We start from the raw sequence: 17,720 nt of genomic DNA, 5'->3' as shown, positions 1-17,720 counted from the left end.
TGATTTCGACGAAACAGGAGGCGGCCGCGCGCGCGGAGGGAGGGGCGCGCGCGGGGCGGCGGCACGTGCAGCACTTTTTACAGCGTCAGCAGCGTGCAAACTAACCGACACGACACGAGTGTCCGTAGGTCGATGATCGCACTCTAAGTCTGAAACAGCTGACCGAGCTGGAGCATAACGCAAACATTTGATTTCGTTGCGTAACTCGCAACTGTATGTATGTATGTATGTATTATGTATATGTAAGGTATATTTATTTATGTATTCGGTATATATGTATGTGTGTTTGTGTTGGTTTTCTCTATATTTTTTATTGTTCTTGCACTGCCTGTTAACTTTTGTTTCTGTTCCGTTTTTTCAGCTACCCTAAGGTTGTCTGGAAGAGATCGCTTTTTAGCGATAAGACCGCCTGTTGTTACCTAGTTATACTCTCACTCAACATTCTGTATATTTATAACATGTAAAATGGTGCAATAAAGAATATTTACTTACTTACTTACTTACTTACTTACAAGTGCGGAAAAAAGCGTCGATAAAATAAAGCGACCCGAGTTACGAATTTTCTCTTCGCTAGTGTATCGTAAGATTTTTTTCAGTATATTACGTTCTACTTAATTAAGTATCAGTGAGCCGATCAAGCTAAGGCCCTGATCTAAAACTGATAGCGTTGCCCCACAGAATGCATTATGTATCAGTGACCGGCCACACCAGACCGTCGCGTGTCTCGGGGCGCGCAACGGGCGTCCGCGCCACGCCGCTTCAGTGTAATTCAAAAAACGTCTCCTCAGTACATTTTGTATAGGAAAGACGTAAGACGCGCCCCAGGTGGCGTGGCGGCGGCGGGGCGCGCGCCGCGCCGCTTGGTGGCGCGCCTTACGTCCTTCCTATACAAAATGTACTGAGGAGACGCTTTTTGAATTACACTCAGGTGGCGTGGCGCGGACGCCCTTTGCGCGCCCCGAGACACGCGACGCATAAGTGGGAACGCTGCCTCAGATTAATGTCTAACCCGATTTTAATAAAACGACAAGATATTCGCAAAGCGACTAGTGGCGAACAAATATAACAAGAACTTTGTGACTTGTGACCTCTTAATTGCTACAAACATGGACGCTTACAAATAAGGCTGTGCATAAGACCCGAGTTGCACAGAGAGTCATGGAGAGATTAAAATTCGAGATCGGGTTAGGGATTGCCGAGATCCGTCGTTGCACCAAGTACAAGACGTTGGTTTCGTCATTACCAAACTCAAATGGAGTTGAGCGGGACATGTTGCTAAGGCAGAGTGATGGTGGACTAAAATGTTAACGGAATGGTGGCCGCTTACAGATGTAAGAAGCGCTTGGCATCCGTTAGCTCGTTGGGTGGACGACATCCGCAAAATTGCGGGAACAACTGGATGAGACTAGCTCAGGACCGGGATACGTGGCGGAAGAGGCCTATGCTCAGCAGTGGGTAAAGGGTGCACATGATAATTATATTGATAATGATTATGATGATAAATTGCTAACAGTGGCAATGAAACTTATTGACACCGATAATACCACTAAGTAAGGGGTTGAAAGTTGACAAAAATTGTGATATTGCAATAACAGCACACATCAGATAACCTAACCACAAAAATAAAATTTTGAAAAAACCCCTATACATAGTGGACCAATTTTCATGAAACATGGCTAAAAACTAAATCTAAATCGGTTCATCTGTTCGGGAGCTACGATGGCACAGACAGGCACACACACACACAGACAGACAGACAGACAGACAGACAGACAAACAGATAGACAGACACGTCAAAATTATATAAAATCAAAATTATAACACCCCGTCGTTTTTGCGTCGGGGGTTAAAAATGGCGGTCAAATATAATTATGAAAGAGGCGCGTTACTACGCACACAGTCTTACGCCGTGACTTGCGTGGGCGACGGTCGCGCGATGGTCGCGCGACGGCGATGCGACGCATACGAAATCCAACCTTATCGATATGGGAGCATGAGACGCGACGGCGACGGTCGCGCGACCGTCGCCCACGCAAGACACGGCGTAAGCGTGTAGGTGAACGAGTACCACGCTTGTATGAGCGAGATAAGACAGGTCGACTGGTCGCGTTTTTGACAGGCGGTAAACAGTGAGATTACAGAGAGCGGGTGGGCTGCACTTTCAGACGGAAGCAGGGACTGCCGTGCGAGTACTCTTTTCCCCTCACAAGCTCGGAAACACGTGTTTTGTCCTTTAATACCAGTGAGTAAAAACGCATTTTATTCACTAGTGAGTGAAGTAATTTGACCTTGAATAAAGTCAAATTAACTGCTTTAAAATTGATAAAAGTAGTTGAATCTAGTAATAAACATGATTTACTACCTGTGAAACTACTGGAAGCAGTGATAAACGCAGTTTTTGCGTTGTAGTTTCTTTGCTACAGTGAGGGGAAAAGTTTTGTGTTACACTCGGGTGCAAATGTATTTTACTTCTCCTGTGTTAAAAAAACTCGCAAGTTCAGGATTCTATTCTCGAACCACTCGCTTCGCTCGTGGTTTAACTATAGAATCCTTTCACTTGCTCGTTTTTCAATTCCACACTCGGCGTTAAAATACAACTTTGCCCCCTTGTATAACAAATAACTATTATTATACGTACATACTTACATACAATCACGCCTGTATCCCATAAAAGGGTAGGCAGAGCACATGAACTACTAAGATTCGGTGCCACTCTTGGCAAAAAGGGGTTGAAAGAAAGAAATCCAAATTGTGACATTGCAGTGACACGTTGCTAGCCTCTCGCCTACAACACATACTATATTAGTAGGTGATTATTGGGAGTTTCAAATCAAAGATTTGAAAACTCCCAATATCACTTCATATTTAGGACTCGTACTCAGGTTTATTGGTGATTTAAAACTCCCAATAGGTTTTCAGATGATTTAAAACTCCTAATCGGCTTTCTCATGATTTGAAACTCTCAATAGGTTTTCAGATGATTTAAAACTCCTAATCGGCTTTCTCATGATTTGAAACTCTCAATAGGTTTTCTGATGATTTAAAACTCCTAATCGGCTTTCTCATGATTTGAAACTCTCAATAGGTTTTCTGATGGTTTAAAAAGCACACAAGGTTTACGATTGCATATTTAGAATTAGAACTTGTGAACTGTAAAAGCGCAATCAGATTTTTAACTTAACATTTCGGATTCGTTCATTTGATTGAAACAGATGAAGTATGGTGTTCGTTGTTAAATGGTCCATTTCGAAAATGTAAGCCGTAAAGTTAAGTTAGGTATGATATTAAATAGCAAAAGCTTAACGCAACACACTCTCCGAGGTGGCCAATCTCAGATGTGGTCTCTCTCAAGCGTTTGCTCGATTGACAGTGGCGTTTACACACAACGTGTCTGATCAGCTCGTCAGCGTCGCAGAACACGAATGGACCCCAAAGTGTGAACTCTGGTGTAGTCGCGTTTTACATGCATCGATTGAGTTTGACCCCCTCCGGGTATGGGATTCCATATCTATCGACCGCGTAAATACAGAGATCCCCAAGTCTCGAATTCAACACTACATGCCTCGGTTGGCCAAGCCAAGGAATGGTTTACGTGTTGAGGTTGTCGGTCGTCACAACCCGACATACTACACATCACCATTTTTATTTATATGAAACATTGTAAAAACTTTATAAGTGTGATGTAGACCCAGTTATGCTATTGGCTGTTTCGGATTACGTACTCCCACGTCATATCTACTACGAATTTTGTAATATATGGTTTAAAATAACGTATATAAAATATGATCTTCTTTGACACCCATAACAAAGAGTTCAGTATAAATTAAAGGCTAGCGTATGTCATATACTGCACTTTGCAAAGCAGAACTTTTCATAAAGATATAAGGTTCAAATTTTGATTATATTAAAATCATGACATACATTGAACAGTATGCGAAATTGCAATCACTCATTTAGTTGTAATTTGAGTCAGTTTACCTGGTTGCTCACTCGCTATGTTTATCTTATAAAATGATCACGATTTACATGAATTATAAATGGTTTTGATATATAATAGATCTCAGTATACATATTTCAACTATATTGTGAGTGGTAAAACTCTAAAAATAATATCGTATTTATTCTCTATGTTTTAGTATGTTAAAAATAAAACAATTAATTTATCATGAAACCATTTTATTTAAGTAATGAGATATATTACAAGCACGACGACTAACTAAAAAGTAAAGTACATTTTATAACATAAAATTTTCTAATAATTACTCACTTCACTCAACTTTTTTACAATTTTTTCTACCAGACCTTCAGTTGCATTTAATAACTCATCATAGTCATCTTGAACAACATATTGTACTGTAACCCCATTAGATTCGATATTTGATTGCTCCAAATCGGATATACTGATTTTAATCAGACGCTTTCCTTTTGTAACCTTTCTGATGACATGGGAATTTAAACCCATTTCTTTTATTTTCCTCTTTCCTTTCTTAGCGATTTTCTTCTGACTTTTTGCTGGTGTACCTGATAATGGAATTTCTAAAGATGGATTCAGGAGCAAATCCTGGTATTTCAGGTACGCATCCATGTCTTGAGAATAATTGAGCGGATCATTCGGTTTTTCACAAACTTGCGAATAAAATGGTGTGGTTTCAGTCATTTCAGCAGCGTGGTTAATAGGTTGCGAGCCCTGTAAAAAAATATCAAGTTAAATATATTTCAACACCAAATAAAAGTACTCAAAGATACTAGAATATAATAAAAGTAAAATACATACCATTCTGATTTTGAAACTGATAATGCACCCGGCTTGAAATCTCGAACTGTTGTAATTTTAATTTGTTAAATGCTCTATTTATAACTTCGTAGTAACAAAATATAGTATAGCTATTAGCTATTATAGCTTGCACATTGAACGCGGTCTTAACGCGGCGACATTCGTTCTTGTTTCCGACAAAAGAAATATTACACTTTTGTTTTTCAATAATTAGCTGAGTTGAATATTATATTACAGTGATGATCAACCTTTGTATTATATTGGTTTCTTACTGTATTTTTGCAAATGTTGTAGTTTATGTTAGTTATAATTTGCTTTTAGGTTGTTAACTCATGACTTTACGTCAGTTTCGTTTTATTAATAAAACCCCTGGCTTATTCATTTCCTCTACTATTTTCTAACAAGTGCAAGTGTTACAGTGCGAGTTTTACGTACACGGAGAAATTCACCTTGAAACAATGTTCGTAAGTTTGTAATATTTTATTTAGCTATAAACTATTCTGAATATGGTGTTGAGTGATGTTTGTTCTCGATTAAATTTACCGATAAGTATCCTTCTAAGTAGCAGTTTTATGCGAGTTAAGTGCGTATTGGTATTAACTTTAACTTAAAATTTATAACCCTCGCTGGAGAGAGGTACAAGTACAACTGTGAAATCTCGTTCGACTGAACATAACAGAATCTTATTTTTTATTTTCAGGTCTGACTTTGAGTACCATGTAATCCAGTCTAAGAAAGACCTCGACTCTGAGGAAGAATCTGGATCATTAAAGTATGTATTTTAATTAAATTTAAGATTTTATTGACTTATTATTAATTTTTGTTATTATTAATGATCTGATGGATAATCACTATGTATTGTAGGACTCAGAAGAAAACAACCAAAAGGAAAAACGCTTCTCAGATCCCGAAACGTGACGCGGGCTGGTCGCTGGACAGAAACGTCGTCGAAGAATGTGCTAGTAAAAGGTAATTAATTAAAACTGTGTTTGAAAACTTGTCTACAAATGCGAACTTTTTATTTATTTCTCTTTATTTATGAGAACTGGAAGTAATATAAAGTTTTTAATATTACAGCAAGAAGATCAAACCAAAGAAAACTGTGAAAAAGCACGCATCGTCCGTGTTAATATCTGATACGTTGCAGGACAGTGACACTGACCTTGATGAAGAAGACAAAACTAAAAGGTAATTAATTCAATTCAGTTATTTTATATGTAATACATATATTTACTTAACTAATTGTAATTAGCCTTTGAATCTAAACATTTTAAACCATAGTATTTAAATTCTTAAATGTTAAGTACTTACCTAATTAACTAATTATATTTTGTTGTATTCGATAATATAAATAAGTTTTTAATATTCCAGTACGACAACCAAGTCGAAGAAAGAGACACCTGATTGTAAGCCAGGCTGGTTTTCAAACTGGGGTGACGAAGGACATGTTGAAGCCCAGCGTCGAGCATCCGCTGCCAACTCTCTGTCGTCCGTGCTGATACGTCGCGTCCCAGGCGGCTACGTGCGTCGCACAGCTTCGTTAACCGGTGATCTTTTTATTGATCTTAAACTGTATAACGTAGTAGATATTCAAAACGTTCCATCTGAAGCCCGTTGGGAGAAAGCGCTGGTTAATTTTAAATATCGTGTGGATTCCGTTTCGGATATAGTAGATGGAATAAATAAGATTCTAAAGCGTTGTAAGGACGACTTTACAGATGAAGGAACCTTTTTCCCAGATAAAAAAAGCCAATAATCTTTAATCTTTTTTACGTCTAATTTAGTCTATTCCTATGTCAATAGGCAAAATGCCTCATAATAGCTCCATATTTTGTTCAGTGTGTGACATAAGTATTCCAAGTAAAGCCTTTTCTGCTCACTTGCGCACTAACTTGCATAAAAATAATAACTCTGTTCAATTAACTCCTGATATTGAAAAAATAAGCAGCGCTTTCCGTAGTAGAATAGCATCATACAGAGTGCGTGGACCAGAGAGTAGCCTCCATGACTCACCGGTAAAGTTTCTGTGCGCTCTTCGTAGACATATTAAACATATTCTCGAAGCGAGAAGGCTTGCTTTTGGATCTATAAAGGTTAACTTTGAACTGTTTGCTGAATTTGGTTTGCCGAAAAATGAAGCATGTGAAATTAAATCATTCGCTACGCAAAATATCATTTTACATCAGAGTTACGAATTTAAAGAAATATTTTCAACCATTTTGAACACATTGAGCACGAAAATTGATGAATTTCAAGAACGGGACAGTGGCTGGAGCTTTCTACGAAACTTATATCTCGAGATAAACATAAACAAATATAATCCTCTTAGAGCGTCTAGATTTATAGAATTACCAAAGTTAATAAAACATCGAAGAGCTTGTGTAAATATTAAAAACAATGAAAGTAGCACTATCTTCGAATGATGATAAACGAGTAATATTAAAAGACAATATTCACACACTTGTGTGGGGACATGCTTCATTTTTCTAAATATAGTTATATAGTGATATTTTAAAGGAAACTTTGAACTAATTTGTAAACACCTACTTTACTTTTTAAGTTAGCTATGCCAGTATGTATATTATTATTAAATAAACTTAAAAAAAAAAAAAAAAAAGTTTTTCTTTTTTAAACCCACCATATTTATGTACAATGTTTAAATCAACTCAGGATACTTATGTTATGATCGTATACCTGTATCACGAGTACAATATCGTATCATGAGTTGATTTAAACATTGTTTTCAGGAGTATAATTTACAGGTTAATAAAATGCGTTTTATTTAGCACATTCATTTATTCAAAGAGGAACGTGATTTTCTAAATACCATTTTTTCATACATATTACATTTTTTAATGCACAAGTTTTTTTATGGTACACACAATTAAAAATACAATCATTAATACAATATTTTTTATACAGTTCTTGTAAATTCGGTGCACCCTTTTCACTTAAATCTATAACAGTACAGTTTGAATATAATTCTTTAATCCATTTAATTTTTTCCATACCTTTAACGAATATTATCTTATCTTTAATATGATTATAAATAAGTCTTCTAAATTCTCTATAATCAACATAACCTTCGTGCCACAAAATACCTAAATGTTTTTCAATCCATTTTGTCTGCCTCTCTTCACTTTCCGTCAATTTAGAAAATCGAAAAGGGGGTTTTATTAAGAAAACTTGAGTGTATTCTAGCGTGCTGTATGCAAATTCTTTGATAATAAATTCGTTTTCTTTTGTTTTAAACCCTTGAAGGTCTACAAATATATGCTGCATTACGATACTTTTTTCGTAATATTACTTAAAGGCTTATATTCAAATACACTATCATTTAAAATCAGACAGTAAGCTGCAGTGTTCTTTGGTATATCAGATTCACAATCCAATTCAACTCTCACATCTACTGAACCGGTTTTTAAGGTTTCGTTTTGACGAGAACAGTTGATAACAAATAAAGGAGCTTTATCTTTAAAATCTTTAGGGCTAAGCAACGGCGCTTGTAGACGATTATAATAAGACTGTTGAAATTTCGCATACTGTTCGTATAATATAGCAAACTTTTCACCCGAAAAACTAACATCAAAACTTTCGTACGGAAAGTAAACTGAATTCAAGAAAACTTTAACATCTCTCAAATTACAGTGATCAAAGTGTGATATGTCTTTATTAGCTTCATTTTTTCGTCCCGTTTTCAATCCAATTATAATATAACGCGGCTTTTCAATTTGCGATGAAGTTTTGATAGACCAAGAATGTTTTGACGTCTCAGGCAAGAGCGGATATTCATACAAATCCCAAGTCCTAAATGCTATCTGAACGGCACGATCTCTTTCTAAACATTTGAGTAAATTTAATCTTTCACGATCAGACACTTTAACATGAGGCATGCGCCATACTATTTTAGATATAGTAATATTGTCTATATATTCATTCGCATTTAATTTAACACTATTCAAATTAGTATTGGATCTTAAAAGAATAAGTTCATGCTTGCAATTAATTATGATTTTGCTGTAATCCTCAGCAAACCCGAGAATCTTGTTTAAAGGTACAGACACAGAAAATGTACCTTCCGTGTTTTTTATACCATTGACATCAAATCCCCATAACTTAGACATGGATGCTTCCAGTCCATTCATAGATACAAGAGATTTCATAGTTGTTGTAACTCCTGCGTTTTTAATTTTGTCAATTTCGATTCCATTTAATTCATATCGAATATCTTGAAATAGATGAAGTATGGGGTTGTTTGTAAGAAGAACACTTTTTACCTCGGCTTTTGTTTCTCTATTGAATGCGGTTATAGTACCTTCTATGTATAAAGAACTTGCTGATGGTAGTACGTAAAGATCTTGTTGGTTTATAGGTATACGTATTTCATCGTTGAAATTGAAACTTGTGACGTACGGTTTATATGAATGATATTCAAAGCTCTCGATAGAATTATCAAAGACAAAAGGTTCTGTTAAGTTTAATATACTCATTTTAATAGGCGTAAGCTTTGGAGGAATTGCTTATTTTGTTTTGTGAGTTTTACTTTAGGTCTTCTTTTCGTGATTGCAGGATGAGTACTGGTAATGTTTTTAAGAGAGACTGAAGTTTTATTGAAGTCTATCATTTTTTTCTTAAATGTAAATATAACTGAATTTCTTCACCCCGTAAATTAACTAGATTATTGTTAACGTCTAAAATTCTTATCGTTATTGTGTTTAAGCTATTTTGGGTTACAGGGAAATAAATAACGTTTTTTGGTGTTTCTATAATCCGATAACCAGGTGGCACGTTTGGTACAAACTCGTGAATTATATGACTAGGTTTTCCGTTAACGAATGAACCGCTCACTATGTCACATTCGATGCGGACTATGGTTGTTGAGAGAATGGAGACAGGATAAGGGGATTCAGTTAATATATTAGCTTGAATAGATTCTGAACCGAAGCCAAGTATATTACCGATGGAGCCTTCTTTGTCGAAATGAATATTTTCAGAGCATAAAATAGATGTTTTTAAGGTATTATTATTGCATGTTAGTGCAAAAGAGCATCCTTCAATATGTTCTTTAAGGTAATCGTCAATATCTTGAAGTTCATATGATCCTTCAGGAATTTTAATTACTTTGTTTTTACCATAATAGAACTTATTATTTCTGTCGTCTATGTTGGGTATAGAATTAAAAGTTGACATATACAATAGCCCACACTCATATTCACCATCCAGGTGAAAAGCTGGTGAATAGTTTGTTAACAGAGTGGAAGATGTTCCAGTTATAGACAAAGTGAAAGACATTGTGAGAATGATAAACTGATTATTGTGCGATGATATTTAAACGGTTATACCAATATTGTTTTAAATACTTTAGGCATAAGTGTCCACAATTGACAGTGTTAAACTTTTGATATGTGTCATAATTATAGTAAATATCATATTTTTTTAAATACCTCTTTAATTCTAGCGGAGGTGAAAGGTCACCATAACTATTAAAATATTCACAATAATTGTTATCTTTTACGTAGGCTACCCAGTGTGTACCATTGTTTTTAAAACTGTCTAAATTAACAATTCCACATTCTACTTTTTTAGGAGTCTTTGGTAAACTGTCTCTCATATAAACTCCTCGAAAATATGGAATATCAGATGAGTGTTTTAAAATGTCAATATTTGAAAGAGCGCGCCTGGGTAACCTCTCAGTTAGTTTTTTGAAAGTTTCAAACATAATCCTTTGCCATTTTTATATGGTTTAATGTGTAAGCCTTTTCCTAATGCAATAGATTCCATCATCTTGTTATGTCGCTCCGATTCCGCTAAATTTTTTCTGGCGGCTTTGTAATCACCTACAGCTTTAGCAATTCCGGCAGCTCCTCCTGCTAATGACCCTAGCGCAGACAGACCAGCAAAAATAGGTATCAGCGGTAAGAAGCCTCCAGTTTTTGGAATTGGTATAAGACGAGGTACCCGTACCTTGGAATTGGTTTTAAAAATTTTCGTCGCAGCAATAAGTGCCCGCTCAATTATATTACTACCTTTTGTTTTTGGTTTCTTTTTTAATTCACTGCGTATCTTGGTCACAAAACGTTTAAATGGTTTTATACCCGCACCTGCCTTTATTTTAGATTTCATCACTTTGCTAACTAACCACGAAGCAATTTTTTCTCCTCTCCCTGCATCTTTCGATTTTCTTCTTTGTTTCGCCATTTCGTATAGTTCTAAATCAGCACGATGTCTATCAGCTAAATCCGAATAACTATCATATGCTATGTCGTGTTTCATACACGCATTATCTAGCGCATTAATTCCTTTATCGCCTCTCTGCAACCTTTTGCGCAATTTTGTTCCCGGACCACAATAGTTATAACCAGGTAAGTGTAATTCAAAGGGTAAATTATTAATAGCGCTGTTTAACAGTCCTTTCCCTTTCATATCTCGTGAGATAATAACACTATCATTAAAAGGAAATTATATAAATATCTTTAAACAACCGCACTTTTATCAATCCAACTGTTTTCGCTATTATTAAGGCCCAACCATTTAACATACAACTTTCTACCCTTTCTTTTAATAACCTTTTCTACAAGGTAAACGTTTGGATGGTTGGTTTTCAGAAGTTCTTCCTCGTAAAATGTACCGAGTATAGTGTTTTTATGCTGGTCTTGAATGTGATACGTAACAGGTTGAGTGCGATTCACGTGAGTAATAGTGAAAAGTTCTGTTGACCAATTAGGTGTGTAACCTTTGTGAAAGGCATTTTTATACTTGCTAATGCGTACACAATCTCCTATATTGAATTTGTTCGATTTATAAGACAAATTGGATAGTGATTTTTTAATATTTTTTAATACTTGCATTTCATTATCAAAATTTACATCAATAGGTTTTATTTTTGTTGTGCGATGCACAGTCTGATTATATGATTTTACTACATCGTCTAATGGCTTACCAACCCATTTATAGTTACCAACTAATGCAAAATGTTTGTAGAGCTTAGACTTAAGTGTCTTTATCAGCCTTTCAACAATAGATGCCTTCTTAATTGAATAAGTTGAGTAATGATTAACTTTTAATAATTTTAAGTAGAAATCGAATTCTTGATTGTAGAATTCTTTTCCTAGGTCAGTTTGTAAGTTTTTAGGTCTTCGTTTAGATGTTTTTATTATTAGTTCAAATGCATCTTTGACTTCTGTTTTAGTTTTAGACTTAATAGGTGTACACCATGCATACTTTGAAAATGTGTCAATAACGGTTAAAATATATTTATATCCTCTGTTAACAGTATGAAGCTTTTGTAAATCTATCAAATCGGCTTGCCATAAATCATCAATTCCTTGTAGTACAACCGATCGTCGCTTAAAATTTCTTCGCGCTGACCTGTGGATCTCGTTCACTATTTGTTGTTTTATCATTATTATATTTTTTAAAATATCGTCTATCTCCTTCTTCGTATAAAAGTTCAGTTTTAACTGAGTTACGAGTTGGTGAATTTGATTATTTATTGTGTTAAACAAAGAGTCTATATACTTCTTTTCGTACATGTTTTGAATGTGTTCATCAACGTACTGCTTGTTAACTGCATCATCGGAAGATAATGGTTTAACAACCCCTTTTAATCTTATAGTTTTTAGATCAAAATTTCCTGCTTCTGTTCGAAGCAAAGCCTTGTACTTGAGCTCAGAGATTTCATCAGTACGCAAACGTTTATGAACATGGTGACCGAATTTGTCTATATTCATTTTTTACTTGAAAGTCAAACTTCAACTGATGGGAAAGGTAAGAGTATATACATTTATATATTATTTATTAAGCCTGCTTCACGTAATTCTTCAATTATGGATATTATCTCGTTATCTAACCCTGTATTTCCAGCGTCACGCGATGCTATAAGCAGTTTTAATCTGTCAACTAATTCGTTTGGATCATCCCAATATACATATGAAATATCTCTTTTTACTTTTTTCATTGATGGTAAACCTTTACCGGATATATATTCTTCACTTACTGTGCGCTGTTTGGATAATTTGAAAAGAGGTTTTATAAGGTTTAAATATTTCATACCCTTGTTGCTTTTTATGGGTTTCTTTGGATCAAAGTCGCGTCTATGTGCATTCGTTTTCATTAACAATGTTTTATATAATCGTTTATCATCTTCAGTTACTAGTTTTAAGTCAGGTACTTTCTTAAACAACAAATCATGTAAGCCTTGTGTTAAAAAATAACTTTCTCCACCTATCACGAGTTTATCATCATTAACAGAAATTGGGTAAGATCCAAGCATTAGCTTTCCACGCTCATTTCGTACACCAAATGGAATGTTCATGATAAAATATTGTTTCTGCCAAGCGGGATCATCGCGAGGAGAAGGAAACGAGTCTGACGTTCTAAATGAAATATTATTTGTTGTATCAGAATCACTTTGGTTCACACTTTCTTGAGATGAAGAATCACTATCATTTAATTCATTTTCACTATAATTTGGTTCAGATTCAAATGACTTTCTCAACAAAGTTTTATTATCCAAACTTTCTTTCATCCCATCTTCTGAAGGACTATATTTCAATGTTTTTACTGGCTTGTTCCATTTAAACCTATCGTTATCAAAATCTCGAGTCACTAATGATTAGATTGTTATCATTACTACTATGTTTTTTTACCATTTCACCAAGTGGGTCTGTGATTGGTTTTAACATTGCTTCCAACATCATATTATCGTTTGATTTAACATCACGAATGCGTTTAACTTTTTTCTTACTGCTTCAGCAGATTTGAGTACTTTTTGTTTAAACAATTTTTCTTCATTAATTTTATGTTCCATGTCTGAACTAGATGGTTTCATTTTAAGCAATAAGTGTTTAATGTAATACTATGCTTTATATATCAAGTCAATCTAGAATTATAAATGTATCAAATCCTTTTCTATAACAGCCTGAATTTCTATTACAATCTTTATTTATGACTAAGTAATCAAACGGGATCTTCCATACTTGTGCACACATTTCACGAAATTGAGACCATGACATATCACTTCCTACATGTTCATCATAAACATGCTTTAAATTAATATCATCCTGTTTAAAAAGAATAATTAAGTTAGCATTATCTCTTATTAATTGTTTAGGTATTTTACTATACGTCTGATTTAGATAAAAGCTATCTATATTTTTATGCCTTCCCATTGCAAAGTAATCTCGTATATTATTTTGATTTTCACACGCAACATCATCAAATATTATAATGGAATTCATGTTTGCTGTATGAGGACTTAAGATTTCATCATTTGCGTTATATTTTTGAAATGATACTGAAGGAACTAGCTTTAAAACTTGCTCTAGAAATTGATACATTGGTTGAAATAAGGTTTTAGAATATACATAAACATTTTGAAAGCGTAGACCATGTTCATGTAGCAGCAAACCGACAATTAAATTTGTTTTTCCACAGTTCGATGGGCCACATATTATACAGCGAATGGTGTCGGGTAAAAGCGAGCCATGTCGAAAATAACGTTTATTGGACAAAGAACAAACAGCATCCAACTGCAATTTCTGAGACTGTTTTACGAACTTCATTTTGTCAATAGGCACGTGCAACTAACTTGAAAGGTGTTTTATCATTAACGGAGTTTTATAAACTTTTGTCTATATATTCGTCATGAGCGTTTTAAATCATCAGAAAACCTATTGAGAGTTTCAAATCATTAGGAGTTTTAAATCAGAAAGCCGATTAGGAGTTTTAAATCATCTGAAAACCTATTGATTGGGAGAGATTTTAAATCACCAATCAAAACCTGAGTACGAGTCCTAAATATGAAGTGATATTACAGGCAAAACAGCAGGAGATTTTCAAATCTTTGATTTGAAACTGAACCCAATAATCAGGTCATGGACTTACACAACAGACTACTATACTCTGTAGTTTTAGGTCTTTAAAGAAATGATGAGACTAGTGCAAATAATTAATCCATACTAATATTATAAATGGTCTGGCCAAACGGAGCGACGAATTAATGTGATTTTTTAAGTGAAAATAGTTGAAGGAATAAATATTGACAAAGGCTACTTTTTGTCTCTTTCTGACACGTGCGAAGCCGCGGGCAATAGCTAGTTTATTATATATTTTTTACCAAAAGTTGTCTTGTATGGAATTTTTGACTTCTTAGAAAAAATAGTTATTTTTTTCCTGTAAATTATTAAATTTGGTAGGTATCCAAATAGTTGTAGGTATTACATGCTGGGATACGCCCGAAATGAATAAATTGTGTCTTTTTGCTATTTTCCATACATGAATTTACTGCACGTAGGGTTTATTTGATGTATTTATTTGTAAACATTCATGGTTTTAGGACATGGCTCATTTGTCAATATTATATTTACGTACTCGTAATCAAGCGCAATTATACGTAATAAACAGTGAAGATTCTCAATTAGTACCTACCACCTATAAATACAATAACTCTTGCAATGAAAAATAATTTTAAATCACAGTACGAAAGAGTCTAAAGAATTGATCATAAATGTTAGGCGTGTCTTTCTAAACCCAAATCTACATCACATTAAGTCAATAATGGAAAATCCCTCAAAACGGTATGCAGTATAAGAAAAATACAAATCGCATGAACACAACCGGAGCAGCTAAAAACATTCGGAACAAGCCCTCATGCTGTGGAACTCAAAATTGTTGATTGCTGTCGAGAAACATTCGCGCAGGTGCACGGTGTATTCTGTGTATGTGATGGCCTCCCGTGTTGTGTGGAATGCAAATTGTATGCAAACTGTTATGTACAGATATTACCCTAAATTCCGGTAAGAGGCAATATCAACTAATGATTGACTGTTAGTTCAGTTTTAAAATTGATGAATTCCGTCATCGCAAATATGATTCTTTTGGATATGTATGTATCGTAGCTACTATGTCTCATTAGTAATCTTTGATGACACGTTTTTAGCTTTACAGAAAAGAGCCTAAGGGTCCCCCCACATCTAGCGTCTCGCGAGCGTCGCGTCGGGCCAACTGTATGGAAAAAGACGCCGCGTCGACGCGACGTCGACGCGGCGTCAGGCTTTGCCCATACAGTTGGCCCGACGCGACGCTCGCGAGACGCTAGATGTGGGGGGACCCTAAAGGGTGAACGAGAAAACATCCCTTAATCCTTCGTACATTGCGGGGAACCAGATTACGGTGTATACACAGTGCGATTTTGCGAAATAAACTTGGGTTTTTTTTTCTGTAAAATTTAAGAGACGGTTGTTTAAGTCAAATAAATTTTCTAAGAAACTAGTGTCCTATTTCTAATACATACCTACTAAAATAATGATTTATAAAAAAATCTAATCACTGGACATATGTAATACCTTTTTAGGGTTCCGTAGTCGACTAGGAACCCTTGTAGTTTCGCCATGTCTGTCTGTCCGTCCGTCCGTCCGCGGATAATCTCAGTGACGGTTAGCACTAGAAAGCTGAAATTTGGTATCAATATGTATATCAATCACGGCGACAAAGTGGTAAAATAAAAAGTGGAAAAAATGTTTTATTAGGGTATGTACCCATACACGTAAAGTGGGGAGTGATTTTTTTTTTCATTTCAGCCCTATCATGTGATATATTGTTGGATAGGATTTAAAAATGAACACGGAAAACGGGTTTACGAAAACAATTTTTTGATATTGCTAATATTTTCGAAAATAATCGCTCTAAAAGTAAAAAAAACTTAACTAACTTTTGAACCATAAGTTTAAAAAATATGTGAAAAATCACAAAAGTAGAACTTTATAAACACTTTCTAGGAAAATTATTTTGAGCTTGATAGGTTGAACTGATTTTCAAAAAATACGGGATACTGCGAAAGCCTACCCTGAGCGTAGCCCGACACGCCTTTGGGAGGTATTTTTACATGTACTATCCAAACTTGACACGAACACTTATGAAAAACATTTCTTTTAAACTACTTACCTAATAAAATGCGACCTACCAAGTAACTTCTAAAGCTAACGAAATATCGAATTTAACGAAAATAAAGATATAATAATTAACGGAATAATTTGAATAATAATCATCAAAGCTTTCGTGAACAACTCACAAACTATTACTTAATAAAACATAAAACAAATACATCTCCGAGGCGTTCTAAATATCTATCGAGTACCACATAAATAAAATAAAACCTAATTACAAAATAAAATTAAAAAAAAAAACCCCGGCATAGTGGACCGATTTTCATAAAGCATGGCTAAGAACTTTCAAACAAAAAAATAAAATTTATATCGGTTTATCTGTTCGGGAGCTACGATGCCACGGACAGACAGACAGACACGTCAAACTTATAACACACCGGCGTTTTTGCGTCGGAGGTTAAAAACTGTGGTATCCCCACAGTGTAACCGAGCCTTTACAGCGACAATATCAACGTTTACTACGCTCGCTGAAGGGCAATGAACCTGGTATTAACATACCCGCTTACAAAACGTCGTATGTGCATACAAGATTGTAAGAACGTACGTCGTTTTGGGTTTGAGGTAGTTTTTCAAACGCATATCGCGAGTTTCGCTAATTAGGAGGAAATTCTGACTAATTTAGCTCTGAGGTGAGTCAGGGGGAGAGAAGTGAGGTGAAGTATAAGGGTTATAATTGTAAAAGCGAGGTTTGAGGGAAAATTCTACCCAACCGGCTAGCCGAAGTGACAAATTGACGATCGTTGACGCTACAGCCAGATAAAAAAAACCGGCCAAGATCATGTCGGGCCACGCTCAGTGTAGGGTTCCGTAGTTTTCCGTATTTTTCTCAAAAACTACTGAACCTATCAAGTTCAAAACAATTTTCCTAGAAAGTCTTTATAAATTTCTACTTTTGTGATTTTTTCATATTTTTTAAAGATATGGTTCAAAAGTTAGAGGGGGGGGGACACTTTTTTTCCTTTAGGTGCGATTATTTCCGAAAATATTAATATTATCTAAAA

At 35.1% G+C, this 17,720-nt stretch overlaps 1 protein-coding gene and 1 long non-coding RNA gene across 3 annotated transcripts in view; both read right to left on the bottom strand.

The window, feature by feature from the left end:
• The window catches only part of LOC125237706 (neuropilin and tolloid-like protein 2), a 357,896-nt gene that overhangs the window by 39,639 nt on the left and 300,537 nt on the right, over positions 1–17,720 (bottom strand). The gene's annotated exons all lie outside the window — the stretch shown is intronic.
• LOC125237708 lies at positions 3,294–4,902 on the bottom strand. Its single transcript, XR_007178363.1, has 2 exons — positions 4,775–4,902; positions 3,294–4,687 (listed from the first exon to the last, which is right to left on the bottom strand). It is a non-coding gene; the product is annotated as an uncharacterized LOC125237708 (long non-coding RNA).

This window comes from Leguminivora glycinivorella, chromosome 22 (genome assembly GCF_023078275.1).
Source record: "Leguminivora glycinivorella isolate SPB_JAAS2020 chromosome 22, LegGlyc_1.1, whole genome shotgun sequence".
In the NCBI taxonomy this organism is placed as follows: domain Eukaryota; kingdom Metazoa; phylum Arthropoda; class Insecta; order Lepidoptera; family Tortricidae; genus Leguminivora; species Leguminivora glycinivorella.
The sequence above is the reverse complement of the archived record's forward strand: the minus strand, read 5'-3'. Positions and strand labels throughout refer to the sequence as shown.